The 17,315-nt window shown below is 38.3% G+C and overlaps 1 protein-coding gene and 1 pseudogene across 1 annotated transcript in view; one reads left to right on the forward strand and one right to left on the reverse strand.

Annotated features, from left to right (window-relative positions):
* Window positions 1-17,315, forward strand: part of DNAJC1 (DnaJ heat shock protein family (Hsp40) member C1) — a 241,089-nt gene that overhangs the window by 205,139 nt on the left and 18,635 nt on the right. The window lies entirely within an intron of this gene.
* On the reverse strand, window positions 10,928-11,501 carry LOC136337993 (large ribosomal subunit protein uL30-like; annotated as a pseudogene).

A 17,315-nucleotide genomic window follows, 5' to 3' on the forward strand; every position in this document is an offset into this window, starting at 1 on the left:
AGAGGAAAGAGATAGAAGTTTAAATGCTACAGATATACATGATGTAACTAACAGAGCCTGAGGTGGCTGGTTAGCATCTATGTTGGGGAAATCCTATGTAGTTTACAAAAGTCGTCCCAGTGCAGTCTGTGTAGGCAAAGACGCCTTTTCAAACTTTTGCAAATTCATTTCATACATTTCCTTTTTTTTTTCTTCTAGAAAATGCCATAGAGGTTTCTCTTTGCCAAAACCGGACACTGATTTTATGTCTGTAATAGATATTGTTCCTCTTATCATGGAAATAGCAAACATGACTTTTCAATGGTTTTTTTTCTCTCTAAGTTTTGGGTTTATTTTCATAATACCAACAGTATCTTGAAAATCAACATTTAGTATACCTGACCTTTCGGGCACCAAAATGCCACTGTAAACTTCCTTCTATGTCAATATGTTATGAACATAGACTTACACTTGGTTTCATTCTGTGAGCACCATCTCCATAGCTGGCCCATACATGTCATTTCACTAACTACACACACGCACACACACAACTGCAAGTTACCCTCTCTAAAAGAGAGCAGGTATCTACAAACTCGGATAACTCATTTTAGTGAACACACAGTAAACTACATTGGTGCCGCTGAAAGGGGTTTGGTTAATACAGGTTCCTTTCCTAGAATGTTAAGTAAAAGTTAACCACACAAAACAAGATCGCTTCATGACTTAGGTTAATAGGATTTGTTTTCAATAAGCGTTTCATTATGAAAAAGAAGGAAAGTTCGGGTAGATGTCCTCAGAACCTCTGCATCCTGACCTGATCACCTGTACCAATTCTCCCTGGCTCTGCACAGCTGCTCTTTGACCTGTTTTCCTTGCTCAAGTTGTAGCTTCAGGGTTAGTTCTCTTTCCTTTGAGAAACACTTGACCTTTTTTGGGGAGGGTGAGAGTGTGAGCGCGGTGGGATCTTTATAGTCTTGATTTAGATTGACAGATTCAAAAATGAATTTAATTTCTCAATTAATAAAGGAGTTTTCAGTGTATTAATTATCATAATAATAATTTATATTACTAAATTCTACTCTAGATAATTACAAGCAATGTTATTAGCTTTATAAAAAATTAATACAAAGTATATTTTAACTCAGCTATCCCTAAACTGAAGTTCAACTTGATTATAGATTAAAATTTTTAAATGTTAATATATGCCTTTCAGCAAATGACTGATAACAAAGGACTCAAATTGAAAAAACAGCAGAGGAAACAAAAGCTGTCTGGCATGTAAAACCAACTTTAATTTGATTATTAACTGCAGGTTTTCTAAATGAAGTCAGGGTGTCTCCGATTTCTTGGTTCTGAGGTGGTATCATCCCTGGGCCTGACAGGGTGTAACTGACTCCGTTTCTCGTGGTGGTCACTAATCTTTCACATTCTGGCTATGATAACAGACTGGTGGAGATTTTCTGCCTGCTTGGAAAAGGCCCAGGTAGGCAGCAAAACAAAAGACACGTGGATAGATTTAAACAGACTTATAATTAGCTTAGTACCATAGTGAGAGGTAAGAGGTATGTAGTTAGGTAAGTGCCCCCTATGAGAGTAAAAATGAGGAGGGAGAAAAATTTAATTCTCAATTTTATTTTCTGTCTCAATGACAAGGAGATAAAGGAGATGCCTCCTGGGGGGGGGGATTTATGTGCTATGGCAATTGTTTCAAAAATATATTAAGTGGTTTATTCAATAGAAAATAAACTATGGTTTATCAGTGAACTAAATATGTAGTAATTATTTTGTCAAATATATTATGGCTATAACTTTTTAGAGTCAGACTAGCCCTACATAAGTTAAAAAGGTGACAAGGATTGTCCTTTTAATTTTCTGCCTTCATCCTCACCACCCTCTTACCCTGACTTCCTGTTTGCAGATCTCCTGATCTCAGCCTGATTGCTCTTCCTCCTTCCTCCCGCCTCCCTCACCCTCTCCCTCTCAACCTCAGGACCTTAAAGATACTAATATTTTAGAAAAGAATGCTTCCTTGATTCCATTTTTCCTGCTAGATGAGTCACTAGATAATCTAATTACCAATTTTCAATCTGATATTAATAGAAAATAATAATTTAATGTGTTACCACATACACAGTTTTTTATCCCAGGCATATGAATGATTAGTATAAGCATTCCAAGCAACTTGATTGCCTATCTGAAGGAAAGAGAAGGCCAAAGTTATTTTTAGGAAGTAGGACCTTTTGTTGTCCATGGGGGAAACTAGATAATTAATTGCTTCATTTGTCCTTTGGCCTGGTTAGAATTTTACTATTATATGATTTCTGTGCCAGGGACTTACAGATTTGCATTTCATGTCACCATTTGAGCATTGAGCATAAGCACACATAGGACAGGATTATAAAAGGTATATTCATTACATGAGAATAGCATTGCAAAGGTCAGTTAAAGGGTCAAGCCAGCATTTTTATGTTTAACTACTTTAAATGATAATATTGATTATTCCATCATTCATTTTCATACTATTTTATATTTTTTAAAACCTTTAAATATATATTATTTTACTTGATCTTTACAACATGTTGCATTATGATGTAGATTAAGCAAGGATTTTACAGTTGAATAAATTTCTCTGAAGATAATTGTTCAAGGTGACATAACTATTAGTGGAGTTGGGATAATACCAGATATTTTGATTCCCCCTCTAATATGTTCTTAGTACTATTTAATGCTGCTCAATTGCTGTGTACATGCAAAACACTTTAAATGTGTCTAGAGACTTTTCTCATGAGAACTCTTTGGGAAGGCCCTGGCCAGTTGGCTCAGTGGTAGAACATCTACCTGGTGTGTGGGAGTCCCAGTTCGATCCCTGGTCAAGGCACACATGAGAAGCAACCATCTGCTTCTCCTTCTCTCCCTCTACCCCTTCTCCCACAACCATGACTTGATTCAAGCATGTTGGCTCCAGGCACTGAGAATAGCTCAGTTGTGAGCATCATGAGCATTGGCCCTGGACCTGGGGTCACCAGGTAGATTCCAGTTGGGGTACATGCGAGAGTCTGTCTCTCTATCACCCCTACTCTCAGTTAAAAAAAAATAAAGAAAAAAAAGAACTCTTTGATAAAACTATGTTCATAGGAAAAAAGAAACTTTATAAAGTACCCTAAAGTAAAAAAAAAAAAAAATTTCTAATCAACCACAATAACAAATGACTTCTATAAACATTTTGTTATATGTCATTTTAGACTTTAGTCTTCCTATACAGGTATATGACTATACATAATATTTATTTATTTATTTATTTATTTTTGTATTTTTCTGAAGCTGGAAACGGGGAGGCAGTCAGACAGACTCCCGCATGCACCTGACTGGGATCCACCCGGCATGCCCACCAGGGGGCGATGCTCTGCCCATCCGGGGCATCGCTCTGTCGCGACCAGAGCCACTCTAGCGCCTGAGGCAGAGGCCAAGGAGCCATCCCCAGCGCCCGGGCCAACTTTTGTGCCAATGGAGCCTCGGCTGGCTGCGGGAGGGGTAGAGAGAGACAGAGGGGAAGGAGAGGGGGAGGGGTGGAGAAGCAGATGGGCGCTTCTCCTGTGTGCCCTGGCCGGGAATCGAACCCGGGACTTCCACATGCCAGGCCGACGCTCTACCACTGAGCCAACCGGCCAGGGCCGACTATACATAATTTTAACAGTATTAATCTACATCCTGCTCCTTTCACTTTGCTACGTGAAACATGAGCTTTCGTGAAAGTAAGATCCACATCATTTTCTAAATCCTTACTAACGCTCCATGTTGTCTTGATATAGATAAGGAGCGTTCTGCTGAGTCATTTAAATTGTTTCCTTTTTCTGCTGTTTTACTGGGATGTCTGTATTTTTTAGGGGAGGGGGCTTCATTCATTTTCCCACTTTTATCTGTTTCCTTACTTTGTATTCCTAGAAGTAGAGCTGCTTTGTTCAATAATACAGGTGTTTTTAGAACCTTTGACGTCTATAAAACTGGCCCTCAGAGAGGTTGTAACAATAACTACAATGTCCCGGTAGTACATGAGAGAGGCCACTTCCTCATTGTCTCATAAACATTTACATTATTTTTTTGTTTTTTATCATGTTTTTTTCACTGTCAAATAAGTGAAAAGTGCTTTAGCACTGATTTTGATTTTTGCCTCCTTACTTATTGGTCTTATTTGAAATACAGTTTGTGTTCATTTCTTTAAAATATCATCTACAAATAATTCTTTGCCATCTTCTTTACATTTTATTTGATTGCATTAGCTAACTATTCCAGAGAAATGTTCTATTACAGTAATAGTAGTTAGTACAGACTTTTTTACTCAAGATCTTAAGAAAATCTAATGTTTGGCCATATTATACTAGGGATATTTTTGCCATTTAATTTTTCCCATTCTGATTTACTACATTTGTGTTCAGAAATAGTGTGAAATTTTAACAAAGGGTTTTTTTGTTTTATTTTATTTGTAACATCTCTTCATATGTTCATATTTTTCTCATATGACCTAGTGAACATAAATCTTAGCAAGGTCCCTTCTTTATATTTCCAAGATTAACTTTACTTGGTCATATAACATTATTCTTTGAATAAATAGCTGTGCTTGATTTGTTAATAATTAGGAATTTATATATGTAAGAATATCATAGCATTTTTAGTGTTTTAATTATTGGACATCTTCATCCTATCCTATGTGATTTTGTTCAACACTGAGATAGAAAAGGTGGCATGGAATGCAAATCTAAACCTTTAGACCAAAAATCACATGACATATAGCAAAACTCTATCCAGGCCAATGACTATATTAGTAATTAATTTTGTAGTTTTCCCTAATGGACACCATTTCTACTGGAATGAAGTAGAATGGTTGAAATTATCAGGAAAGTCTCCTACAGAGCCAAATAAAAAGACAAATATAATTTTAAAATAGAAAATGTAAGAAACATAGGGAATCAGTTCAAGGGATCCAGATCTGATAAAAAGAGTTCCAGTGAGAGAACAGAGCAAACAGACGCAAGAACATTGTTCAATAAATCATGTAATTAAGTTTTCTAGGCAGGAACACCTGAAAACAATTCGTAAGATCCCTCCAAAGTCAAGTAGGATTCATGGAAAAGATGCTGGGAAAATGTATGAACACTGAGATCTCCTAGACCTTTAAAGCTTCTAGAGAGAAGAAACCTCTAAAGTAAGGCAAATCACAGTGACATCAAATTGATTAGCAACACCAGATTCCAGGAGGCAGAGGAATAGTGCCTTCACAGTTCTGAGGGGAAATTGTTCTGACCCCAGAGCAGACCAAGTGGGATGGTAAATACATGGGACAAGGACTCATAGTCTTTCTCAGAAAGTTCCCTGGGATTATACTCCAACAAAAAAGAGGAATGAGTTAAAAAGAAGACGTAGAATCCCAGTAAACAGAACCCCAAGACCCCACAGTGATATAGCCGACCAAGAGCACAAGACCACATTAGAATACAAGAATGAAGGCCTGCGGGAGAGCTACCCTGGAGACAGAGAGGTTTTATATACTAGAGAGAGTGGGGGAGGACTTGGGAAAAGTTATACATACTTTTTTAAAAAGCAACCTGAGACTTCACAAACAACAGAAAACTATACTAAAAAAGGCATAACGCATATTAAGTATACTAAGAAGTAGAGTGATAGAAAAAGCAAAAGAATTTAATAGAATATTCTCCTTTGAATGGTGCAAGAAATGTGATCATAGCATACAGTTACTTGTCTCTGCAGTGAGCAATGCTGATCAGATAATTATATAATACCTTACATAATAACTTCTTTATTTTAAACTTTATATATTTTACAAAGGATTTTGAATTTTTAAAAATCAAATTGTGGAAGATTAAGACAAGTTTGTTCACCAAAACATTTTCTTTTCTTGTCTGGTATTAGATTTGTAGTCAAGAATGTATTTGCCGCCTGACCAGGTGGTGGCGCAGTGGATAGAGCATCAAACTGGGATGCAGAGGACCCAGGTTCGAGACCCCAAGGTCACCAGCTTGAGCACAGGCTCATCTGGTGTGAGCAAAGAACTCACCAGCTTGGACCCAGGGTCACTGGCGTGAGCAAGGGGTTACTTGGTCTGCTGTAGCCCCCAGGTCAAGACACATATGAGAAAGCAATCAATGAACAACTAAAAGTGCCACAACGAAAAACTGATGATTGATGCTTCTCATCTCTCTCCATTTCTGTCTGTCTGTCTCTTTCTATCCCTCTCTCTGACTCTCTAAATAAATAAATAAATAAATAATAAATAAATAAATAAATAAATAAATAAGAATGTATTTGCCGAGCTCTGCTGTGGCTGGGGTGCTCATTTTTTTTCATATAACTGAAGTAATGTGTGTTCCCCTTCCACTAAGCTGGAATAACAGTTTGCCTGCAACTAAGCTGTAACCATGCCGGCAAAGACAGCTTCCCTGGGGGATGGGGAGAAGAATGATGGAAAGAACTGGAATGCGTGGAGTAAAAGACAAACTGTAGATAATGAAAAGTGCTATAAAGAAAATAAAGCAGAATCTGAGGTTAGAAACTGAAGGGAGTTGCAGTTTTAAAAAGGGTTCTAAGAATCCTGACCAGGCGGTGGCACAGTGGATAGAGCATCAGACTGGGATGTGGAGAACCCAGGTTTGAAACTCCAAGGTCTCTGGCTTGAAGCCCAAGGTCGCTGGTTGAGTAAAGGGTTACTTGCTGTGCTGTAACGCTGCCGGTCAAGACACATATGAGAAAGCAATCAATGAACAACTAAGGAGCTGCAACGAAGAATAGATGTTTCGCCCTGGCCGGTTGGCTCAGCGATAGAGCGTCGGCCTAGCGTGCGGAGGACCCGGGTTCGATTCCCGGCCAGGGCACACAGGAGAAGCGCCCATTTGCTTCTCCACCCCTCCGCCGCGCTTTCCTCTCTGTCTCTCTCTTCCCCTCCCGCAGCCAAGGCTCCATTGGAGCAAAGATGGCCTGGGCGCTGGGGATGGCTCTGTGGCCTCTGCCTCAGGCGCTAGAGTGGCTCTGGTCGCAATATGGCGACGCCCAGGATGGGCAGAGCGTCGCCCCTGGTGGGCGTGCCGGGTGGATCCCAGTCGGGCGCATGCGGGAGTCTGTCTGACTGTCTCTCCCTGTTTCCAGCTTCAGAAAAATGGGAAAAAAAAAAAAAGAATAGATGTTTCTCATCTCCCACCCTTCCTGCCTGTCCCTATCTGTCCCTCTTTCTGTTTCTCTCTGTCTCTGTCACAAAAAAAGTGGTTCTAAGAAGAGTCTTCCCTAGGAGGTAATATTTGAGCAGGGACCCAAAGCAAGTGTGGAAGCAAGTTTGAGAAAGAGTTACAGGTAGAGCAAACAGCACTTACTAAGGCTTTGAGGTAAAAGCATGCTTGGGATGTGCAGAGTCCAGTTGGGAGGTCAGTTGACTGATAAGGAGTGTATAGGAGGAGGAGGTTACAGATGAGAACAAAGATAGTAAAGGACCAGACCTCTAGGACCTCATTGGCCAAGGTAAAGATGTTGGATTTTATTTTGAGATGGGAAAGCAGTGGGAGATTTTGAGCAAGGAGTGCAAGATCTAAGGCAGGGGTCCCCAAACTACGGCCACGCGGGCCGCATGCGGCCCCCTAAGGCCGTTTATCTGGCCCCCACTGCACTTCTGGAAGGGGCACCTCTTTCATTGGTGGTCAGCGAGAGGAGCATAGTTCCCATTGAAATATTGGTCAGTTTGTTGATTTAAATTTACTTGTTCTTTATTTTAAATATTGTATTTGTTCCCGTTTTGGTTTTTTACTTTAAAATAAGATATGTGCAGTGTGCATAGGGATTTGTTCATAGTTTTTTTTATAGTCCGGCCCTCCAACAGTCTGAGGGATAGTGAACTGGCCCCCTGTGTAAAAAGTTTGGGGACCCCTGATCTAAGGAGTCATTCTGACTGCTTTGTGGAGAAGGCACTGTGGCAGGCAAAGTGTGGAAACAGAAGAAAGATGATCCAAGTGAGAGGCTCTTTTAGTATTCTTTGCAAAAGACAGTGGTAGTTTGGACCAGGGGTTATTGGTAGAAGTGAAGAAAAGGGGTTGGATTTAAGAGATAATATATCAAAAGTATGTTATTTTATGTAGTGCTGTAACCATCAGAACAACTCTGAACAGAAATGAGTGCCTCTGGGTGTCGAGTTCATTGCTTTTTCCTTGTACGTTCTTGTTGTACACTCTCTTTTTTATTTGTAGATGTGTACATAATACTTTGACTTTAAAAACTATGTTTAGCCTGACCTGTGGTGGCGCAGTGGATAAAGCGTCAACCTGGAAACGCTGAGGTTGCCGGTTCAAAAAAAACCCTGGGCTTGCCTGGTCAAGGCACATATGGGAGTTGATGCTTCCTGCTCCTCCCCCCTTCTCTCTCTCTCTCTCTCTCTCTCTCTCTCCCCTCTCTATAATAAATAAATAAAATCTTTGGAAAAAAAAGAAGAAAAAAAAACTATGTTTAAAAATTTAAAACAACGCCTGACCTGTGGTGGCACAGTGGATTAGGCAACAACTTGGAATGCTAAGGTTGCTGGTTCCAGACACCTGGCTTGCCCAGTCAAGGCAGATACAAATAGCAACTGCGAGTTGGTGCTTCCTGTTCCTCCCTCTCCTTGCCTGTCTCTCTTTCTCCTCTCTCTAGAAGTCAATCAATAAAAATCTAAATATAGAAAAAAAATTTAAACAAAGCATTGTACTTTTAATATCTTTCTCTGTCAGTACCCCTTCCCTTTCTCAAACTTGCTTTCGCACTTGCTTTGGGTCCCTGCTCAAATATTACCTCCTAGGGAAGACTCTTCTTAGAACCCCTTTTTTTGTGACAGAGACAGGCCTACCTTATTCTTTTAAATTTTATTATTAAAGCTTCATTGATTTACAGAAATAGAGAAAACAATGGTAAAATTTATATGGAGCCATAAGAGGCCAGATAGTCAAATAATTTTAAGAAAGAAAAGTCTGGAGGGATCAAATTTCCTGATTTCAAACTATTTCAAAGCTACAATAACCAAAATACTGAAACTGTCATAAGACCAGTAGACAATGAAACAGAATGGAAAGCCCAGAAATAAATCCACACATATACAGTCAACTGATCTTCAACAACGGTGTCTGATATGCACTCTGGGGAAGGACAGTCTCTTCAGCAATGGTACTGGGAAAGCTGGCCATCTACAGGCAGAAGAATGAAACTGGGCCCTTATCTTGCACCATACAGAAAATCAACTCAATTTCATAAGACCTGAAACTATAAAACTCCTAGAAGGAACAAGGGAAAAGCTTCATGACACTCATCTGGGGCAATGATTTCATTAATAGGATACCAGAAGCATAGTGACAAAAACAAAAAAAAGGACAAGTAGGAACCTATTAAACCAGAAATCTTCTGCTATGGTAAAGGAAACAGTCAACAGAATAAAAACGTAACTATAAAGAGTAGGAGAAAATATTTGCAAACCATGTATCTCACCAAAAATTTAACACTAACATATATAAGGAACACAGCACCCCTCCAAAAAAAAAATAGGTTAAAATGACCAACAGGTATATGAAAAGATGCTCAAAATCAGGTTATCAGGGATATGCAAATCAAAACCACAATGAGAGCTCACACCTGTCAGTATGACAAATGTCAGCAAGGATGTGAAGAAATTGGAACTCCTACATACTGTTGGTTGGAATGTAAAATGATTTGGTCGTTATGGAAAACAGGATGAAGGTTCCTCCGACAATTAAAAGTAGGATCACTAATAGCCAAGAGAAGTGATATCAGGATCTCTAAGAGGCATATGAACTCTCATGTTCATTACAGCACTATTCACAATAGTCAGGATATGGATGTGTCCCACATGCCATTGACAGGTGAATAAAGGAAATGTGTGTGTATGTGTTACATATATATATATATACACACACACACTTGAAAATTACTCGACCATAACAAGAAGGAAATTATTACAATATCTGACACCATGGATGTCCTTGAAAACAGTGAAATAAGACAGTAACAGAAGGACAGAAACACCTGACTCCACTTGTATGAGGTGTCTAAAATAAAGTTAGAGAATGGTAGTTGCCAGGGGATTGGAGGTGGAAGTGAGGATGGAGAGTTATTGTTCAAAGAGTATAAAATTTCAGTTATGCAAGATGAATAAGTTCTAGAGATCTGCTCTACAATTCTGTGCTAATAGTTTAAAAATATTGTATGGTTTAAATTTTGTTGAGAGTAGATCTCGTGTTTATCTCTTTTTACAAAAAAAATTAAGATAATTTACATAGCATAAAATTTCCCATTGTTAGTGTTACAATTAAGTGATTTTTAGCTTATTTGTAGTACAATCACCACAATTCAGTGTTAGACATTTTCATCACCCAGAAAGTTTCCTCAACCCAATTTGCAGTCACCCCGACTCCCATTCTACCTCAGGCAGCCCTGAGCTGTTTCATATGTGTGTAAATTTTCCTTCTCTGGAAAATACATATAAATGGAATTGTGTAATATTTATTATTTGCATCTCTCTTCTTTCATTCAGCACAAATTGCTTGAAGTTTATTCACGTTGTAGCATGTATTAATAGTCCATTTTTTTCCTTCAAAAGCTCAGTTATATGGTTAATACCAAGTTTTGTTTATCCAACTTACTACAGTACATGGTCATTTGTATTATTTCTACTCTTTGGCTATTACAACTAACGCTGCAATGAATATTACCATACAAGTCTCTGTAGGGCTGTATGGTTTTATTTCTGTTGGTTAGATTCCTAGAAGCAGAATTGTACTGGGTTATATAGGAAGTTTATGTTCAACTTCTTAAGAAGCTACCAAATTGTTTTTCTTTTCTTCCATTTTAGAGCAGTGTTTATTAACTGGCCAGAATACAAAAATAACGAGGCTAGATATCTTAATTCATCTTTCTACAAAATGGTGATCTGTTTCTTCATTCCACCTCATGGAGAAGATCATTGGAAGGGCCACCAGAAGTTGTTTGCTTCTTTGTAGCATTTTTAACAGTATAGATTTCATGAGTCAGATCCTCCATGCAGATGAGGCTGTATTTACCAAGAGAGCAAGCAGTCAGTGTGGTGTCTGTCAGTGCAATTCGCTTTTTGTTGATTTTGCCATAACCACACTTTTTAGATCAGTTCATGCACTGACTTCACATTTGGGTACCACCATGCAATATATGGTTCCACAGTTCTCAGGGTGTTAATCGAACGAAGCCTTGTTGAGCTTAACAAAGGGACCACTGAAGATCTGGCAACAGCCAAAAAGCTGCAGCACCTTGCATACCATTGAGCTCACATGCTGATCCCTCTCTGATCCTGATGGCAAATGCCAATTTGAGTTCCACAGGTGCTGCACAGAGAAGTTGCCGGTTTTTCTTGTCATCCTAGCCATTTGAATCTCAGTTCTGTACATCTGCCAACACTCCTTGTGATAGTTCTTAGCTTCATCATGGATAAGCTTCCTCATTGCCTTTTGAAGCATTTGACAAAATCCAATACCCTATGACACTCAACAAATTAGGAATAAAAGGCAAGTGCCTCAACCTAATAAAAAGCATCTACAGGCCCTGGCCGGTTGGCTCAGCGGTAGAGCGTCGGCCTAGCGAGCGGAGGACCCGGGTTCGATTCCCGGCCAGGGCACACAGGAGAAGCGCCCATTTGCTTCTCCACCCCTCCGCCGCGCTTTCCTCTCTATCTCTCTCTTCCCCTCCCGCAGCCAAGGCTCCATTGGAGCAGAGATGGCCCGGGCGCTGGGGATGGCTCTGTGGCCTCTGCCTCAGGCGCTAGAGTGGCTCTGGTCGCAATATGGCGACGCCCAGGATGGGCAGAGCATCGCCCCCTGGTGGGCAGAGCGTCGCCCCTGGTGGGCGTGCCGGGTGGATCCCGGTCGGGCGCATGCGGTAGTCTGTCTGACTGTCTCTCCCCGTTTCCAGCTTCAGAAAAATGAAAAAATGAAAAAAAAAAAAAAAAGCATCTACTGAAAACCACAGTTAACATCATGTTTACTAGCCAAAGACAGGATGTTATTGTATATCAGGAACAAGACAAAGATGTTTACTTCTACCACTTCTTTTTAAGATTGTACTCAGGGTTCTGCCCAGTGCAATTAAGCAAAAAGAAATAAGATTGGGAAGTATAACATGGTTTTATACATACAAAAGCATAAGTAATTCACTAAAACATTATTAGAACTAGTAAATGAGTTCAGCAAAGTTTCAGGATATGTATCAATATTTATAAAAAACTATTGTATGTTTATACACTTGGAATGAATAACATGAAAATGCAATTAAAATAATTTCACTTACAGTAGCATCAAAAAAGAATAAAATACTTCAGAATAAATTTAACAGAAGAATTACAAACTTTAAATCTGAAAATTACTTAACACATTGTTGAAAGAATTAGAAGAAAATAAAAATGCAAAATATTGCCTATTCCTAGATCTGAAGACGTAACATTGTCAAATGGCAATATTTTCTTAAATGTAGAAGCTAAAACTATAAAACTGATAAGAAAACAGAAGGCTCTATCTTCATGACCTTTGATTTGGCAAAGGATTTTTTAGATATCAGACCAAAAATACAAGCACCCAAAAAGTTTTTGATCAATTGGACCTCATCAAAATTAACCTTTATGCCTCAAAGGACACCATTAAAAAGGTAAAAAGAGTGTGTGCTCTACTAGTTGCAAGATGGGATGCTGTCCAATTCATAAATCACTTAATTTAAAAGCCAATTAGATCTTTTATAGTTTGATTTAGACAATTAATTTTAACAGGTGACACTGGTCAACGAGACCACATAGATTTAGAGAAAACATCCCCAGATCATTTTGACATTCGATTATGCTGTACCCATCACCCAAAGTCAAATTGTCCACTGTCACCCTTCATTTGGTTTTCTTTATGCCCCTCCCTTCCCCCCACCCCTTCCCTCTCCTCCTGGTAACCACTGCACTCTTACCTATTCCATGAGTCTCAATTTTGTGTCCCACCTATGTATGGAATCATACAGTTCTTAGTTTTTTCTGATTTACTCATTTCACTCAGTATAATGTTATCAAGGTTTATCCACGTTGTTGTAAATGATCCGATGTCATCATTTCTTATGGAATATTTGTTTTATATCTTTGAAGTATGCCATTGGTATTTTAATAGGAACTGCATTGAATTTATAGATTGCTTTGTGTAATACAGACATTTTAATGAAGTTTATTCTTTCTATCCATGAACACGGTATATGCTTCCACTTGTTTGTATCTTCCTTGATTTCCTTTATCAATGTTTTATAATTTTTGGAGTACAAGTCTTTAACCTCCGTGGTTAAATTGACACCTAGGTACTTTATTTTTTTGTTGCAGTAGTGAAGGGGATTGTTTTCTTAATTTCTCTTTAAGACAGATCACTGTTGATATATAAAAATGCCTCTGATTTTTTTTTTTTTTTTTTTACAAGGACAGAGAGTCAGAGAAAGGGATAGATAGGGACAGAAAGACAGGAATGGAGAGAGATGAGAAGCATCAATCATCAGTTTTTCATTGGGACTCCTTATTTGTTAATTGATTGCTTTCTCATTTGTGCCTTGACTGTGGGCCTTCAGCAGACCGAGTAAACCCCTTGCTTGAGCCAGCAACCTTGGGTCCAAGCTAGTGAGCTTTTTTTTTTTTTTCCTCAAAACAGATGAGCTCGTGCTCAAGCTGGCGACCTCCGGGTCTCGAACGTGGGTCCTTTCACATCCCAGTTTGACACTCTATCCACTGCAACACCGCCTGGTCAGGTGCCTCTGATTTCTGAGTATTAATTTTATATCCTGCTACCTTGCTGAATTCATTTATTAAATTCAGCTGTTTTTTGACTGCGACTTTAGGGTTTTCTCTGTACAGTATCATATCATCAGCAAATAATGATAGTTTTACTTCTTTTCCACTCTGGATGCCTTTTATCTTCTTGTCAGATTGCTGTGGCTAGGACTTCCAGAACGAGGCTGAATAAAAGTGGTGAAATGGGGCACCCCTGCCTTATTCCTGATCTTAAGGGGATTTCTTTAAATTTTTTCCCATTGATTATGATATTGGCTTTGAGTTCGTCATAGATGGCCTTTATTATGTTGAGGTATGTTCCCTGTATTCCCACTTTACTGAGAGTTTTGATCATAAATGGGTGCTGGATTTTATCAAATGCTTTTTCTGCATGTATTGATATTATCATGTGATTTTTATCCTTTCTTTTGTTTATGTGTTGAATCACATTGACTGATTTGCAAATAGTGTACCAGCCTTGTCTCCTTAGAATAAATCCCACCTGATCATGATGTATGAGTTTTTTTATATATAGCTGGATCTGGTGTGCTAATATTTTGTTGAGAATTTTAGCATCTAAGTTCATCAGGGATATTGGTCTATAGTTTTCTTTCTTTGTAGTGTCTTTGCCTGGTTTTGGAATCAGTATTATGCTCGCCTCATAAAAGGAGTTTGGAAGTCTTCCCTCTTTTTTTTTTTTTTATTTATTTATTTTTATTAATTTGACTAGGGTGACATCAATAAATCAGGGTACATATGTTCAAAGAAAACATGTCAAGGTTATCTTGTCATTCAATTATGTTGCATACCCATCCCCCAAAGTCAGATTGTCCTCCATCACCTCCTATCTAGTTTTCTTTGTGCCCTTCCTACTCCCCCTTTCCCTCTCCCTCCTCCCCCAACCAACACACTCTTTTCAATGTCCCTTAGTCTCAGTTTTATGTCCCACCTACGTATGGAATAATGCAGTTCTTGGTTTTTTCTGATTTACTTACTTCACTTCGTATAATGTTATCAAGATCCCACCATTTTGCTGTAAATGATCCAATGTCATCATTTCTTATGGCTGAGTAGTATTCCATAGTGTATATGTGCCACATCTTCTTTATCCAGTCTTCTATTGAAGGGCTTTTTGGTTGTTTCCATGTCTTGACCACTGTGAACAATGCTGCAATGAACATGGGGCTGCATGTGTCTTTACGTATCCATGTTTCTGAGTTTTGGGGGTATATACTCAGTAGAGGGATTGCTGGGTCATAAGGTAGTTCTATTTTCAGTTTTTTGAGGAACCACCATACTTTCTTTCATAATGGTTGTACTACTTTACATTCCCACCAACAGTGACTGAGGGTTGCTTTTTCTCCACAGCCTCTCCAACATTTGCTATTACCTGTCTTGTTAATAATAGCTAATCTAACAGGTGTGAGGTGATATCTCATTGCAGTTTTGATTTGCATTTCTCTAATACCTAATGAAGATGAGCATTTTTTCATATATCTGTTGGCCATTTGTATTTCTTCCTGGGAGAAGTGTCTGTTCATGTCCTCTTCCCATTTTTTTATTGGATTGTTTGTTTGTTTGTTGTTGAGTTTTATGAGTTCTTTGTATATTTTGGATATTAGGCCCTTATCTGAGCTGTTGTTTGAAAATATCATTTCCCATTTAGTTGGCTGTCTGTTTATTTTGTTGTCAGTTTCTCTTGCTGAGCAAAAACTTCTTAGTCTGATGTAGTCCCATTCAATTATTTTTGCCTTCACTTCCCTTGCCTTTGGAGTCAAATTCATAAAATGCTCTTTAGAACCAAGGTCCATGAGTTTAGTACCTATGTCTTCTTCTCTGTACTTTATTGTTTCAGGTCTTATATTTAGGTCTTTGATCCATTTTGAATTAATTTTAGTACAAGGGGACAAGCTGTAGTCGAGTTTCATTCTTTTGCATGTGGCTTTCCAGTTTTCCCAGCACCATTTGAAGAAGAGGCTTTCTTTTCTCCATTGTGTGTTGTTGGCCCCTTTATCAAAAATTATTTGACCATATATATGTGGTTTTATTTCTGGGCTTTCTATTCTGTTCCATTGGTCTGAGTGTCTATTTTTCTGCCAATACCATGCTGTTTTGATTGTCGTGGCTCTATAATATAGTTTGAAGTCAGGTATTGTAATGCCCCCAGCTTCATTCTTTTTCTTTAGGATTGCTTTGGCTATTTGGGGTTTTTTTATAGTTCCATATAAATCTGATGATTTTTTGTTCCATTTCTTTAAAAAATGTCATCAGAATTTTGATGGGAATTGCATTAAATTTGTATATTGCTTTGGGTAATATGGCCATCTTGATTATATTTATTCTTCCTATCCAAGAACAAGGAATATTCTTCCATCTCATTGTATCTTTTTCGATTCCCTTTAACAATGCTTTGTAGTTTTCATTATATAGGACCTTTACATTCTTTGTTATGTTTATTCCTAGGTATTTTACTTTTTTTGTTGCAATCGTGAAGGGGATTATTTTTTTGAGTTCGTTCTCAAATGTTTCATTGTTGGCATATAGAAAGGCTATGGACTTTTGTATGTTAAGTTTGTATTCTGCGACCTTACTGTATTGGCTTATTGTTTCTAGTAGTCTTTTTGTAGATTCTTTGGGGTTTTCGATGTATAGGATCCTGTCATCTGCAAAAAATGATACCTTTACTTCTTCTTTTCTGATATAGATGCCTTTTATTTCTTTGTCTTGTCTGATTGCTCTGGCTAGAACCTCTAGCACCACATTAAATAAGAGTGGAGAGAGTGGACAACCCTGTCTTGTTCCTGATTTAAGAGGGAAAACCTTCAGTTTTGTGTTGTTTAATATGATGTTAGCTGATGGTTTATCATATATGGCCTTTATCATGTTGAGATATTTTCCTTCTATACCCATTTTGTTGAGAATCTTAAACATAAAATTGTGTTGTATTTTATCGAATGCCTTTTCTGCATCTGTTGATAAGATCATGTGGTTTTTGTTCTTTGTTTTGTTGATATGGTGTATTACGTTAACCGTTTTATGTATGTTGAACCATCCTTAAGATTCTGGGATGAATCCCACTTGATCATGATGTATTATTTTTTCAATATGTTGTTGTATTCGATTTGCTAGTATTTTGCTTAGTATCTTAGCATCTGTATTCATTAGAGTTTTTAGTTTTCTTTTTTTGTGCTGTCCTTGTCCGGTTACGGTATGAGGGTTATGTTGGCCTCATAAAATGTGTTTGGAAGTATTGCTGCTTCTTCAATTTTTTGGAAGACTGAGTAGAATAGGAACCAAGTCTTCTTTGAATGTTTGATGGAATTCACTGGTATAACCGTCTAGGCCTGGACTTTTATTTTTGGGGAGGTTTTTAATAGGTTTTTCTATTTCTTCCCTACTAGTTGGTCTTCTGCTTCTTCTTGACTCAGTCTAGGAAGGTTGTATTGTTCTAGGAATTTATCCATTTCTTCTAGATTGTTGAATTTAGTGGCATAAA

The sequence above is a fragment of the Saccopteryx bilineata genome, chromosome 5, assembly GCF_036850765.1.
Source record: "Saccopteryx bilineata isolate mSacBil1 chromosome 5, mSacBil1_pri_phased_curated, whole genome shotgun sequence".
NCBI lineage: Eukaryota > Metazoa > Chordata > Mammalia > Chiroptera > Emballonuridae > Saccopteryx > Saccopteryx bilineata.